This window comes from Gouania willdenowi, chromosome 16 (genome assembly GCF_900634775.1).
Source record: "Gouania willdenowi chromosome 16, fGouWil2.1, whole genome shotgun sequence".
In the NCBI taxonomy this organism is placed as follows: Eukaryota; Metazoa; Chordata; class Actinopteri; order Blenniiformes; family Gobiesocidae; genus Gouania; species Gouania willdenowi.
This window is the reverse complement of record NC_041059.1, coordinates 31,924,324-31,939,593: the sequence shown is the minus strand read 5'-3', so window position 1 is coordinate 31,939,593 and position 15,270 is coordinate 31,924,324. Positions and strand designations below refer to the sequence as shown.

Genomic DNA, 15,270 nt, shown 5'->3' with positions numbered 1-15,270 from the left:
GTGCTTCCACTAGGTAACATTATCAGAGAACATAATATGCATTTCCATTGCTATGCAGATGATACACAGTTTTATCTGTCAATTAAATCGGACGAAACTTATCAGTTATTAAAACTCTAGGCCTGTCAAGGAGATATCACATCCTGGATGAGCTGTAACTTTCTCCTTCTTAACCAGGATCAAACTGAAGTGATTTTATTTGATCCAAAACACCTCAGAGACAAACTATCAGCGCAAATAGTGTCTCTAGACGGCATTACTCTGTCACCCAGTACTACGGTAAAAAGCTAAGGCATTATCTTTGATATTGACTTAACTTTTAACTCTCATATTCAACAAATCACAAGGACAGCCTTCTTCCATCCCCGCAATATTTCTAAAATTAGGAACATCTTGGCCCAGAGTAATGATGAAAAACTGTGGCTCAGGTGGTAGAGGGGTCGTCCTCTGATTGAGAAGGTGGGGGTTCGATACCGGTCTATATGTTGAAGTGTCCTTGGGAAAGGCACTGAACCCCAAGTTGATCCCAGTGGATGACTAGCGCCTTGCATGTCAGCTCTGTCCCATTGGTTTGTGAGTGTGAATGAGCTGATATGTAAAGCACTTTGTGACCTCTGCCTGTGAAAGGTGCTATATAAATAAACAATACTTACTTACATTGGTTTGGAAGTGGGAAAATGCAAACAAAGTCTAGAGTGGTTCAAATAGGCAAATTCTAGAGTGCTTTATTCTGGCGACTTCGGCGCAAAACAGGGCAATAAAACCAACAAAAGCACATCAACTTGTTGCTGCTCCATTGTGTGAACAAATGGAGAAGGCAAAATTTTCTCTGTGCTGTTACGCACTTGCTTTTCCCAATAGATAAGAGCCTCCTCCTCGGGTTTCTGTTTGTCTGCCTTGAGAAGTCTCTACTTTAGTATCGGCACCCATAGGCAACTATCTCTTGTAACTGCATCAGAGGCTGTATATAGAGGATCAAAAAAGATACCTTGAACACAAACCAAGCCAAATCACGGTGATAAATTGATCACTCATTTGGCCTGAGTCTGGAACTATATAGGTGTGAAAGCAGTCTAATTCACCTCAGTGTGTACACTGTGTGAACAGTTTACTTAACCTCTCAAGCCCCAGCCACTTTTCGCCAAAAATCAACAAATAACATTTTTCTAAGCTTCTACATGACCTACATGGCTAATTTTTGTTCAGACTGAAGTAGTACACTTAGTGTTTACAGATCATATGACATTTTGGAAATATATGAAACTGAGTGACAAAAAAATAATCTGTAGTTCGCCCTAAAAAAACTAGACATTTACATCAAATATAAAGTCAGTTATCATTATCCAAGTCTATAAAAGCAGAAATAATTGAACTAATGTATGGACATCAACTGCAGCAAGTTTGGTGATAATAATAATAATAATAATAATAATAATAATAATAATAATAATAATAATTAGGCTTAGAGGGGTCCAGCTGCAGCTCCTCCACACTCAGCTCCTGCATGCTCAGCTCCAGAAGCTAACCCTACGGTGGCTGGGAAGTGTCAAGTGAATGCATTTACAGAAACGAACACAAATGCAAAAAAGTCACAACACAAATGCAACATGGCCACAACGGAAGTGTTTCCGCAACGGAAGCGTTTCCGACGGACCGGTATTATAATATGATAGCCTGATATGAAAAATGTAAGAATATCCTAATCAACTTTCACTTACTTTCATACGTATTTTGATGTCTTTTTCTTGTTCTTCTCTGTTCTGGCGGGTTAAAAATATCCGCCAGAAACGTGTCCGTCTGTAATACCGGTCTGTCGGAAACACTTCCGTTGCGGAAACCCGTGGCTGGGAAGTGTCAGGTGAATGCATTTACAGAAACTAACACAAATGCAAAAAGGTCACAACACAAATGCAAAATGGCCACTTCCGTTGCGGATACACTTCTGTTGTGGAAGTTGCTGTTGTATTATATATATATATATATATAGCAATAACTATGTTCCTTGAGGTCTACTTTCACTAAAACTGTGCTTTTATTAAAGACAATATACAGTGCTTATCCAGCCATGTGATTCTGCATATGGTTAATTATTTCTAGTGCTGTTTTAATGCAGATGTGCATAAATTATGAGCACATGAAACACCATCCCAGTAAAACCTTAAAATTGCAATTTTTTTTTTTAAATAAGAGAATACGTAAAACATTAACACAAATTGTCTAACATAAAACCGCGTCTTGAACGTTTTGATATCGTTTCTTAAAACAATTAGCTCTGGGCTGTAAGAATCACTTTAATCACAAAAAAATAATAATATTTATAAAGATACTATACATGACTGTGACACAGTTATCATAAAACGGACTTAAATATTTTACCTTCATGTGTTTTACTTAAAGTTTTAAGGTATTCACAATGCTGTGAGTTTTTAAACATTGAATGTATTCTACATTTATCTCCATTTTAAGGTTAAAAAAAAAGAGGTTGTGATAGGACTGTGGCACAAATAAAAGGATTGTGTCTCTCGAGGAAATCCAAACAATCAAAATCATTCACGGAAATGCTGATCAATTTATATGTTGTTGATGAGGTGCATTAATACTTTGTTTTTTCAATGTATTACTGCTGAGGAATCTGGTTAACAAAGGTATTAAAATGCAGAGAAATCTTCCAGAAGTGCCTGGCCAACAATGCGATGCTATCGGTTTTAATTTGTATTTTTTTTCTTCATTTCCTTATGTCACTTCCGGAGCTCAGCGCCCAGGAGCTCAGGGAGCAGGAGCTGAGCGTGGAGGTCTGTCGCTGGTCTCTTTTGCAAGATACACGTTTTTGTACAAAAAAGTTCATGCAGAAGCCCACTTTGCCACAACTGTGCCAAAGTTTTCCACAAGTTTGTATTCTGCGAATCCAAAGCAACCTTGTCACTTGAGAGGAAAGGAGTGGGTTCTGTACCTATCGGACACACTGCCATCCTTGGCGATGAAGTCTTGAATGCAGTTTTGGTGATTTAATAAAACAGCGGCTTTCACAGTTAACACACCGGATGGATTTGTGTACACTTTACCACATGTAACAGCATGTGATAGAGACCAGGCAAGATGATCGAAGCAAAGCGGTCAAAAAAAAATACATCTACACAGCTGAAGGTGAAGGAGCTTAAAAAAGAAACAAACTGCTGAAAGAAATGGTCCTACACATCCAATCTTATAGTATGCAAGATATTTTAATCTTTTCAGGTATTCAAGAGACCCCCAACGACAACCTGAAGGCTTTGTTGAAAAATGTAAACAAGTGTAGCTGTCACCTCCAGTTTTCAGCTGGTTCACTGTGTGGCAGCCTGCTGTATTTAAACAGCCTATGTAGATATGTGAGATTGAGTTGCTACACCGCAACATTCCTGTATACCACATCAAAACCAAAATGGCTTTAAATAACCACTCTAACTCCTTTTCCTGTGTATTTCACTTTATTTATTTTTTATTTAGTTCTGTCTTGGAACAGTAATAGATGTAAAGGACATATATCACCATAAATGCCCCAACAATGCTACTATCAGCAGTGTACTCTATTTTGGGTGACTTGAAACCCTTTGTCACACCTTTGCCAATAACTTGCCCTGATCTTTTGCCCTCAGTGTGTCACTCAATATTTTTCCTTCTTTAATGTTTTTCCTGAGGCTTCCTCTACCCCAATGCCATATTTTCTTCCATGTAAGAATAGCAGATCTGGGGGAAACCTTACACTGCATTAATCAAGACCGAAACAGACATTAGAAGAAAAAAACAATTGCTGACTGTGAATTATCATGTGACTTTACCAATATCACAGACAGTTATATATGGCGACCACATGCCTCAATGTGATCTCAGTAACATGGTTGTATTGTTTGTTCTGCATATGCAAAATAAGACTCTATTCATCCAATGATGGCATGCACTCTCAGCCCACACACACAGAGAAACAGCAAACACTTTTATTTGCTTATTCGTGTATGGTGTTATAACAGTCTTCATTGCTCGCTTTTGTACCTTTGGTTGTTGTTCCATGTTGTTCCACCAGGAGGTAATAAAATCATTAGTCAATACCATTAACTGGTTAACAATTGTAATTGAATCCAATTATATTTGTTACCAGAACAACAACCACTATAGAGCTTTTTCTGTTTGTCATATATGTCAGTTGAATAGATGAAAACAGTGAGCATGTAATTTATTCCACTGTTTTTACAGTTTTAATTGTGCATATAATGTATGTTGATGTATCTCTTCCAACAAGCATCAGGTGTAAACAGAATAGTGGACAGACTGCGGTGGGATGCACCACTTATATTTGTTGACTGTCAGTGTCCAAACATCATCTTTTATTGTGGAAAGCAATTCAGTCTCTGAAGGTGGGAATACTATATTTTTTCTAGCAATAACTTTATGAAAAATTAAGTTATTTGTGATTTTTATGTCACTGAACAAAACAATTTACAGTCATTTATGCAGTAGTGGATGGTAACAAAGTAAGTTTTTCATTGCTTCAGTTCTAATACATTAAAGTTTCTGTTGACTTTTGTATGGGATGATCCAGTCCTACCTCATTCCGTTAAATATGTCATACTTGATAAATGGCAGTAACACAGTGGATTCTCCTAAACAAGCCCCAACAAGCCCCCAATGCTCAGATAAGAAAAGCATCAGCACTGATAAGTCTATTCGCAGTTAATACAATAATGTGACTCATTCTGATTGAAAGCAGTTCAAAAGCTGGTCCAAGCAACACAATCAAGAGCCCATTTTCAATGGTTGCCATGGTTACCGTCTTATAAACACAATTATTGATTGCAAGAGTCTTTGCTCTGATATGATACAACACTAAGAACAGAATCAGCCTTGATCAAGTGCAAAACTGTAACCAATTGAAGTCTGATGCCAACAAAAATGTATTAAACTGAAGTAAACATGAAAGTTACACAAATATTTTGCTTATTTTCCTTTTTCATCTTTGGTGTTTAAAACCAATGTAGAAATGAAACTCAGTGGGTGACTTCACATAGGAGCAATGGCCTCACTGCTAAAATATTTTTGGTTTGTACTTAAGGAAACATAGCCTTTTTCTTCACACACTAAAGTTCTTCAAATAATCCAAAACCATGCGAAGGAGGTTAAGAGTCCACTGCCTTCACCACTCCTGGGGGGATGGATGAATGGATGGATAAATTGCATCAGACATTCTTGGAATTTTTCATGACTTTAATTAAATTGCAGCACATGCAAACACACATTGAACAGTTTTAACTTTCAGTAAAGGTTAAGTGTTGTTTAAAAAGGATGATTTCTTTTTAGGAAAAAGTTTGGAAATTCCTTTACCAAATGCATCAGGCATTTTTCAATATTGATCCAATATTGTGTACTTAAAGTTGTCACAAATGGATTATTTCAATAAAAAATGTACATACAGTACTTTACTAAAAATGGTGGTGGAGAATGATTTTCACCTCCTTTTCTGAGAACTACAGCCCTTTATATCTCAGTAATTGTAAGCATTGTCTTCAAATGTACACACGTTATCAAGCAAAAATGATGACACTGCATGTCGTCCTATCTGGCATGTGTTCATCGTTCCTTGTTTGACTGATGACAAACTGGACACCAGATAAATGTCTTACTACATCATCATGTGGTATAAAGTGGAATTACAAAAGTGGAATATAGATGTTGGTTAATACAAATCTTAATGCAGATTGTTTGCAAACCTCATTTAAAAGCACAAATAAAGATATCCCATTAAAAAGCTTTGATTTGGTCAACTTATTTAGATTTATCAAAAAATAGTACAGTGCCCGTCGAAAGTATGCATTCATGTGGGAGCATAAGGGGTATAATTGCGGATTTATGTATCTTTCTGTTGTGTTTTTGTGCATTTTTTGTATAAATATTGTTTTTGTTACTCATTTTAATATTTTTTTTGTTTGATGTATTTTTATGTAATGTATGTTTTTGGAGTCACTATGTGTATTTTTGTATCTTTCTGTTGTCTTTTTGTGCATTTTGTGTATAATTATTGTTTTTTGTTGCTATTGCAGTGTGATTCTGGAATCTTTTTGTGTATTTTTGTATCTTTTTTAGTGTAGTTTTGTGCATTTGTGTTGTTATTTAGTGTATTTTTTGTATAAATATTGTTTAGTTTTTGTTTTATTTTACTCATTTAGTATATCTTTATTATAAATACTGTGTGTGTGTGTGTGTGTGTGTGTGTGTGTGTGTGTGTGTGTGTGTGTGTGTGTGTGTGTGTGTGTGTGTGTGTGTATGTGTGCGTGTGTGTGTGTGTGTACATACATCCAGTACAGTGCCCGTTGGCCAAATGAGAATATATTTGAAGGTTGGATGTACAAAGAGGTTTACATACTCTGTACTCTGTAGCGTTATAAAGGGCCTTATTTGGGGGTGCAAAGTAAAATAGTGTGTGTGATTTCTCTGGTTTAATTTTATGGGACATGTGCATGATAAATGTGTTTGTTGTTTTTTTATACTCTTTTTTTTTTTTTAAATGTATTTTTCTGTAATGTATGTTTTTTGGAGTCATTATGTGTATTTTTATATCTTGCTGTTGTCTTTTTGGGCATTTTTTGTATAATTATTGTTGTTTTTTGTTGCCATTGTAGTGATTCTGGAGTCATTTTGTGTATTTTTTGGGTTTTTTTACTGTAGTTTTGTGCATTTCTGTTGTCATTTTCATGTTTTTGTTGTCGTTTGGTGTATTTTTCTGTAATGAATGTTTTTTGGAGTCGTGTATTTTTGTATCTCTCTGTTGTTTTTTATAGTCTTTTGTTGCCATTGTAATGTAATAGAGTTGTCATTTATGGCCAAATGAGTCTGTGTTTTGAAGGTTAGATGTACAAAGAGGTGTACATACTCTGTTACTGTTATGAAGGGGTTTATTTGCGGGTGCAAAGTAAAATAGTGTGTGCGATTTTCTATGGGACATGTGCATGTCTTTGTTTTTTTAACTCATTTGTACATTTTTTTCGTTTGGTGTATTTTTCTGTCATGGATGTTTTTTTGAGTCATGTGTATTTTTGTGCATTTTTTCTGTAATTATAGTTTTTTGTTGCCATTGTAGTGTAATACTGGAGTCATTTTGTGTACTTTTGTGCATTTCTGTTGTCATTTGGTGTATAAATATTTATTTTTTTGTGTATTTTGAGTCATTTTCATATTTTTTGTTTTGGTGTATTTTTCTGTAATTTTTTTTATTGTAATCATTTTGTGTGTTTTTGGAGCATTTTTGTATATTTTTGGGCATTTCTGTTGTTGTTTTGTGTACTCTATGTATAAATATTGTTTTGTTTTTTGTTTCATTTGACTCATTTAGTATATTTTTATTATAAATACTGTGTGTGTGTGTGTGTGTGTGTGTGTGGGTGTGTGTGTGTGTGTGTACCTCTATCTCCTCCATGCGTTACCTCTCTCACACGTGCACGCACATTATGCTCATAATTCGTCAGGTTGTTGAGAGATTTAAAAAAAAAAATAAGAGAGAGAGAGACCCGAAAGTACCACAAAAAATAAACGTTTTGCAACACAACTCTCTCTCTGTTGCGCAAAACAAACGTTAATCATAGTGAAGCCGTGTTGTCCAGAAGTGAAATAAAATTAAAATAATCATTTTGAAATGACCAAATTACTCCAAAATAACAGATACACACACTCGGGGTATTTGGAACCCGCTGACCAAGTTTCCGGTCGAACTCGCACCGCGTCTGGGAGATATTTGCTCCACACGCACGCACACACAGACCTCACTTGAATTATAGTATAGATAATGCTAAGCAAGAGGGACAGTCACAAATACAAGGCAGATAGAAAGTAGCTCATAAGATAGCCTTTACATATGTGCTTGAATAAACATTTAATGTGTAATATCTGCTAGGTATCAGACAGTATTCTACGATTTTCCCCATGAAAGAAACTATAAAATTGGTGACACAATCCGGAGCTTGTCGAAGTCAAGTGAAACCAAGTGAGAAATTTTGTGTTCGGTGGCCACTGATATAGGTATTTATGGGAAGTTCCAGTCATAGAGAACACACACCATTGTTCGGATAGCAAAGGTACAATAAATGCAAAGGGGTACATTTTACTTAATGCAACCTAATCACATAATATTGTAAAGGTCCTTGAACACTAAATAAAGTTATGGAAACATTGTCAGAAACTTCATTGTTTTTCCTGTCTGTACACAAATTAAAAAAAAAAAAAAAAAAACAACAACATTGTTCTAGATGCACTGAATTTGACAAACACTAATCCCTCTAGTGATGTCACACAAACAGAAGAAGAACACAAATTATTACTCAAAACAAATCAAACATGAGGAGTTTGTACATGATGAGTGTTTGTGTTTCTCCTGCGAGAGTCAGGTCAATGATAACTGCTGCTGCTGCAGCTGTGCTGCAACAATGGGGACTTATTCATGTCAAACTGGGAGCTTCATTACAGCTATTATACCAGGTCCAACCTACACAATGGGGGGAGGATTCAAGTGTCTATTACAGTAACACTGACTAGACAGCTTTCATTCATTTGGCTTTCTCCAAGTGTTTCTCATTTGCTTTATCTAAATTGTGAGAGACACAGTGCTACACTTCATTCATGCAGAAGCTTATCATCGTGGCCATACCAGCCTGTCATTGCCCGATCCCGTTAGATCTCGGAAGCTAAGCAGGTCTGGGCCTGGTTAGTAGCTGGATGGGAGACCACTGAGAATTCCAGGTGCCACAGTGGGGTGGCAGTCACCCAGTGGTATCTGTCATTGTGCCCTTGGGCAAGGTATTGCCTAGTATGAATGTAGTGTGTGAGTGAGTGTTGGTGGTGGTCGGAGGGGCCAATGGCGCACTATGGCAGCCTCGCTTCCGTCAGTCTGCCCCAGGGCAGCTGTGGCTACAATAGTTGTTTACCACCACTAAGTGTGGAGTGAAAGAATAATGCCTTAATTCTGTAAAAGCGACTTTGAGTGTCTATGATAAAGCGCTATATAAAACTGATGCATTATTATTATTATCGTGCACTTGCCCTAAGTGTGAATTTATAAGCATGGATATATTGCCCCTCCATGCAATTGGTTCCAATCACACACTCTCATAACGCACTATAGTATAAACCATTGTCTTCATAACATACTGATTATAACAAAAAAAAACAACACAAGAGTATCAGACTAAAACCTCTAATAAATGAGTGCTGCATTTACTACTATATGCTGTTGAGAGTTTAAACAAAACATTACTTTCAAATAACCGCAAATGTTAAAGACCCATATTGAGTCGAGAGTGAAAATGTGACTCACCTCACGCCAAAGCAGTGACTGAAATTCTTCTCATGAGAGGCTCAAACAGACTGTCTCTGGAGCATCAGAAAGGAAGATTAATACCGTGTTAGAGCAGTGATAGCGAGCAGTGAAAGAGGAGGAGAACGGAGGAGAAAGTGAGTGAGGGAGGGAGAGGAAATCCAGCTCCAACATTGTTGATTCCACAGGCAGTAATTTTGCAGTTCATTTTCTTTTTCATGCTAAGTAGAGACCAATAGATAAAAGTGCTTATAATATATCAGCATTTCCATACTGAAAGAATCTTTGGCTCAAGATTCGACCACTGCGATCTGCGGTGAACTGAAAACTGATTTAATACATTAAAGGAACATTTTGTTCTATATGGCAATAACAAGGTCAGAGAAATTTACTTCTTTTATATTAACCAAACTACTTTTTTGGGGTGGATTTATGGAAGATTGTATTGCTACCAAACTCAAAGACAAATATTTAAGTTGTCAAGTACTGTAATGTCATATTTATACAACTAGCATTTTACCAACTGACTCTGAAAATAACCTGAAAAAAAAATGTTTCTCTGAAAAATTAAAAAAGTCTTAAATGTTGTCAGTAAGACCTTAAAAACACGTCAATGACTCATCAAGTCAGGTAGACTTGCAAGATTACAGCCAGTGTGTTGCCTCAAACACTAATCTACTGTATACCTAAGGTTGCAATTTGCCACATTTTAAGAATTAAAAATAAGGGATGCCTACCATGGCGCCTCGGGGCTTTGACCCCGACAGGCTTGACTGGTGTAGTGGGCTGTCTGCAGCAGTGTTATGGTGTGTGTTTCATCTGCTTTTACTGTCAAAGGTCAACACTACATGTAGTGTAATCTTTTTACGGCATATATGCATGTTTTATTTTTGCAATGAAACAAAATGAAACATGTATTTATTGCTTAATTATGACCAACACCAGCCCTCCCTAAGGAACAGTAATAAAAACTTTATTAGAGGGAAAGTTATAAAAAGAGAGGGCAGTGTCACAACTTGGTGAGAGGGAAAGGAACAGAGACGAGGGAGCTAGAGTGGGACAAGGAGGGAGTAATTCACACAAAGCTGTTTTGTTTTTTCTGAAAGTATAATGTGATGCTACTATTGTTGTGCATATTGTGTTAGAGGTGTAATCTACTGAACCAGTACAATGACAAAAAGAGGGTGACACAACACCTGGTTTAAGGATAATGATGGAGGCCGTGAAGAGAGGGAGATGGTGAGTGCTTACACCTAGAACTGATAGTTGGGATGAACATTTCTAATGTTAGGCCAATATGACTTTATCCCAAAGCCTAATGTGTGTACGACCGATGTGTGTACGAGAGTCAACGTGCCGACATTTCTTTTCTTTTTATAGTTTCCGTCAATGTCTGGGCACCAGTACGTTCAGGCTGAATATCCTGTTCTACAGCAGCGAAAACACTGACATGCAGTCTGTTCCTCACTACTGGCCTAAAGCACTCTGCTCAAAGTAGCATGTAACTGCTGAGCTTCCCTTCTTGCCATTTCCATGTTCACACTGATGTTGATAGCTTTCGCTAGTCTCAAAACACTCTCAGTTAACAGTTTCTTTTGGGCAGCTTCATTTCTCAATCCACACACTAGTCGGTCTCAGTGTATCATTTAAAGTCTCTTGGAAGTTACAATGCTAGGCTAACCTCTGTGAGGCTGCAACATACATAGCCACTGACTCTACTTCCTCCTGTGTGCGTCTATGAAACCGAAACCAATCTGCTATCACCAAAGGTTTTGGTGAAAATTGGCAAGCAAGAGTCTCCAGATTTGGACATATGTCTTCTAACCTGGCTTTTGTGGCTGTATCAGGTTTCGTAGCAGTTGGAATTTACGTTCGTTATTGGGATTAATAAATTACTATGGTCATTTATTCCAAATCTTGCATCTCCACTCAGGCCGCTGCATGAGTTATTCTGTAAGGATAAGCCCTGGAAATGTGACAGAGCATGTCAAGAGATAATGAGCTCTGAGGTACTGACTCACTTTGATCCGTCACTCCCAATACAGCTGGCCTGTGATGCATCTTTATACGGGGTGGGCGTAGTCATCTCCCATCGGATGAAGAATGGGGACAAAAGATCCACTGCTTTGGCTTCAAAGACTTTGAATAAAGCCAAAGCTAACTATGCTCAGCTGGAACGGGAAGCATTAAGCGTAGTTTTTGGCATTCGTAAATTCCACCAGTATTTGTATGGACAGAAATTCACACTTCTTATAGACCATGGCCCTCTTACCACCATTCTTGGGCCCCATCGTGGAGTACCGTCCCTCGCTACAAGCTCCCTACAATGGTTGGTGCTGCCATTGTCTGGACACTCTTACAGCACTGTGCATCGTAAAACAGAGGGCCATGGTAACTTTGATGGTTTTCCACGATAGTCACAAAAACAGAACTGCATTATGTAAACATTTGTTATATTGACCATGTACACAATGCATCAGTTACGGCTGACCAAGTGAGGAAAGCTACATGCAGTGACCCTGTGTTGTCAGCTGTCTTGGCCATTGTTTTACATGGAGGCTCTGGCAGCAGTAAATGTGTTAATGTGTGCTCGGACTCTTTACCTCGGAAGACTGTCCAAATTATTGGCACAGTATGGATGTTTGCTGTGGGGGAGGAGAGTGGTTATTCCTCCATCTCTGTGTGAATCAGTGTTAAAACAGCTACACTAAGAGCATTGTGGCATCGTACGGATTAAGGAAACTGCAAGGAGTTACTTCTGGTGGCCATCCATAAATAGACAAATCGAGGAGATAGCAAAATCCTGCACCTCATGCAAGAGAGTTAGGAGTAATTCTCAACCAGCTCCTCTGCACACCTGAAGTTTCCCAGAAAAGCCATGGCAACATGTTCATATTGATTTTGCAGGACCATTTGAGTATTGAATGTTGCTCGTTGTTGTGGATGCACATGGCCTGAAGTGATTTATGAGATCTACCATTGCTGGAAAAACAATTGAAAAGCTGGGAGAAATATTCAGCCATTTTCCCAGTCCAACTTGTGTCTGACAAAGGAACACAATTCATATCACAAGATATGACTTCCTTCTTGCAGGCGAATGGAGTACAACACTTAAGGTCAGCTCCTTATCACCCAGCCTCCAACGACTTTGCAGAATGTTTTGCTCAAACCATGAAACTGTATTTCGGTTTTCACCTCTTTTAACAAGTCGACTCTAAAGAGATTTAATTCAGATTGTTCAGAATGCTACTGCCAGACTTTTAACCGAAGCACCCAGAACAGCCCACATTTATGGAATCAGAACAGCATCATAATGAATGAACTCTTGCAGGCTTTTTAACGAATGCACATGCTTTGTTTCACAGTTGTATTTCAGATTCCCAAATGCACACAATCTGTTTCACAAATGCACACACTCTGGTTCACAAATATATATTTGTTTCGCGGTTGTATTTCCAATTCACAAATGCACACGAGCTGTTTCACAAATATATATTTTATACAAACTTGTAGTATAAATCCACAGATGATGCAAATTGCTGAATGTGCATTTACAAACTCCTTCTGTGCTGTGAAACCTCTGTGTATTTGTGAGAGAAATGTGTGCGGTGAATTTTGAGACTGCCCTGATGTCGCGGGTCAACAAACGTCACTGTGAATCTGTCAATCAAAAGTGATTGACAGATTCATCAGCCAATCAGGTGTGTTTGCTTTCAGCCAATCATATACTTCTTACATTTTCTCCACACTTTTAAACCAATTGCAGAGCTACTGATATGTGCGCATGTGCAGTGTTCAAACAAGAGTGTGGAGAAAATTCAAGTGGGGAAAGAGCACACCCCTGGGGGCGCCAGTGCTGAGTGACTGGGTGCTGGATGTGACACTTCCCAGCCTTACTTGCTGCTTCCTGTCAGTCAGGAAGTTGGTGATCCACTGACAGGTGGAGGCCGGCACTGTGAGCTGGGTGAGTTTCTGGTGAAGGATGTCCGGGATGATGGTGTTGAACGCAGAGCTGAAATCCACAAACAGGATCCTAGCGTAGATCCCTGGGGAGTCGAGTTGATGCAGGATGTAGTTCTGTCCCATGTTGACTGCATCCTCGACCGACCTGTTTGCCCGATAGGCAAACTGCAGGGGGTCCAGCAGGGGTCCTGTGATGTCCTTCACGTTGCTCAGCACCAGCCTATCAAAGGACTTCATGACTACGGGCAATGGGTCGATAGTTGAGTCCTGCAGATGGCAGGTTTCTTTGGGACAAGGATGATGCTGGAGCTTTTGAAGCAGGAGGGTACTTCACACAGCTCCAGTGATGTGTTGAAGATCCGTGTGAAGATGGGGACCAGCTACTCAGCACAGGCTTTCAGGCAGGAGGGAGACACTCCGTCTGGTCCTGGAGCCTTTTGATCTTTTGTTTCTTAAATAGCTATTATTAAATAACCATGAAACATTAACTTAAATGACTTTTAGCGGTACAAAAACATTTTTAATATTGACCTTTTTTTTTTTTTTCAACCCAAACAAACTGCGACACGGTGACGTCACGAAACCCGGAACCGGAAGTAGCGCGCTCAATACCGCGCTCTTACCGAGGAATCCGTAATCTTAAAATTAACGTTTCGACCATTTTACTTTGATGACAAATTTGCACTGAGCTGGAATAGCAGCGCCTCCAGGAAGCTCTCTGCCGTGATTGACATGCAAGCCGTTGCTCAGAAAGTTACTTTTCAGAAGGCTAAAACTCTGGAAAACAGGCGAGTTTGGGAAAATAAACCTCAAATACTATGTTTTTGGGGTTCTTAGAATAAATGGAGATGGGTGAAAAATAGCATGATATGGGACCTTTAAGAGCTCTAATGTCTTTCCAAAAATCCATGGCTTTGATACATGGCAGTTTTTTCAGCCAGTGAGTCTGCCCTCATGACCTTCTAATTTTTACTCACAAAGAGGACAGCATATTTAAATCAAGCATTAGTAAGCTTTTTGTTATCCTGTAAAGGCCCCTGTGTGGGTCAACCTGCCTGATTCCAAGCCTTGAAATCTACTTTTGCTGCTGCACGATTTATAACCACATATTTATTCCAGCCTGGTTTGATGTTAAATGCCTTCTTAGCGCAAGTGAGGCATGAACTACTGGCCTCATGCACTACTATTCGCCGAGTTCTAGCCCCTGCATTTGTCGAGCTTGTTACCAACAAGTTCGACAATTGTAACATGCATAACTTGGTTAAGAATTCAATGCAGCAAATGCCCCAATTGGCCCAAATGCACCGGAAATAAAAATGCTCGCACCTTGAACTCCAGTTTTACGTGGCTCATATTACACAACAGAGCCTTCACGCCAAAGCTCAGGGTTGTATATCTCCATACCGTCCTTACATTCAGCACACACTTTAAATAAGCTGTATCTGTTGTTCATTGTATTGATGCGTTGACAAATAACATCCCGACAAAGCTTATGTTTCAGATAGCCTTCCTTGAGGATTCAATCCACTTAGAGACAAAGGTGTTCAAGGCTATAGGAACAAGTTCATCTTGACTCATAGTTTTTATCTTAACTGCGAGGAAGTTCAAAAGCTCATCTTCTATAATTGTGTTAAGTATGATCGGTAAATCAGTCAAAGGTTCAGAAAAGAATAAGAGTATATTGTAATTGTGAATGGATATCCTACGTTCCGAATCATTTCGCCATATCCCCTTCATCAACTTTACCATGTAGTGCAACAGCTGGTGGTGCAACTACTATAGAAAATAACAGGGGAGATAGGCAGATAGATTATTGTTTGTTGGAGAGGACTATAACACTTTTAATCCATGAGATGAATTTGGAGCCAAAGCTGAATGTTTAAGGGTACAGAACAAATAATCCCACTCCACCCTGACAAATGCTTTTTCGGCATGACTTACTGCTGCTGCGAGATGAATGGTGAGAATGGGCAGCC

General features: G+C 38.6%; 1 protein-coding gene and 1 pseudogene across 1 annotated transcript in view; one reads left to right on the top strand and one right to left on the bottom strand.

Moving 5' to 3' along the window:
* The window catches only part of mc5ra (melanocortin 5a receptor), a 47,293-nt gene extending 37,899 nt beyond the window's left edge, over positions 1 to 9,394 (bottom strand). The window contains exon 1 of the mRNA XM_028471742.1: positions 9,332 to 9,394. The gene's annotated coding sequence lies outside the window, so the exon portion shown is untranslated. The remainder of the gene's footprint in view (positions 1 to 9,331) is intronic.
* On the top strand, positions 8,652 to 8,769 carry LOC114478694 (uncharacterized; annotated as a pseudogene).
* Positions 9,395 to 15,270: the final 5,876 nt, after the last annotated feature.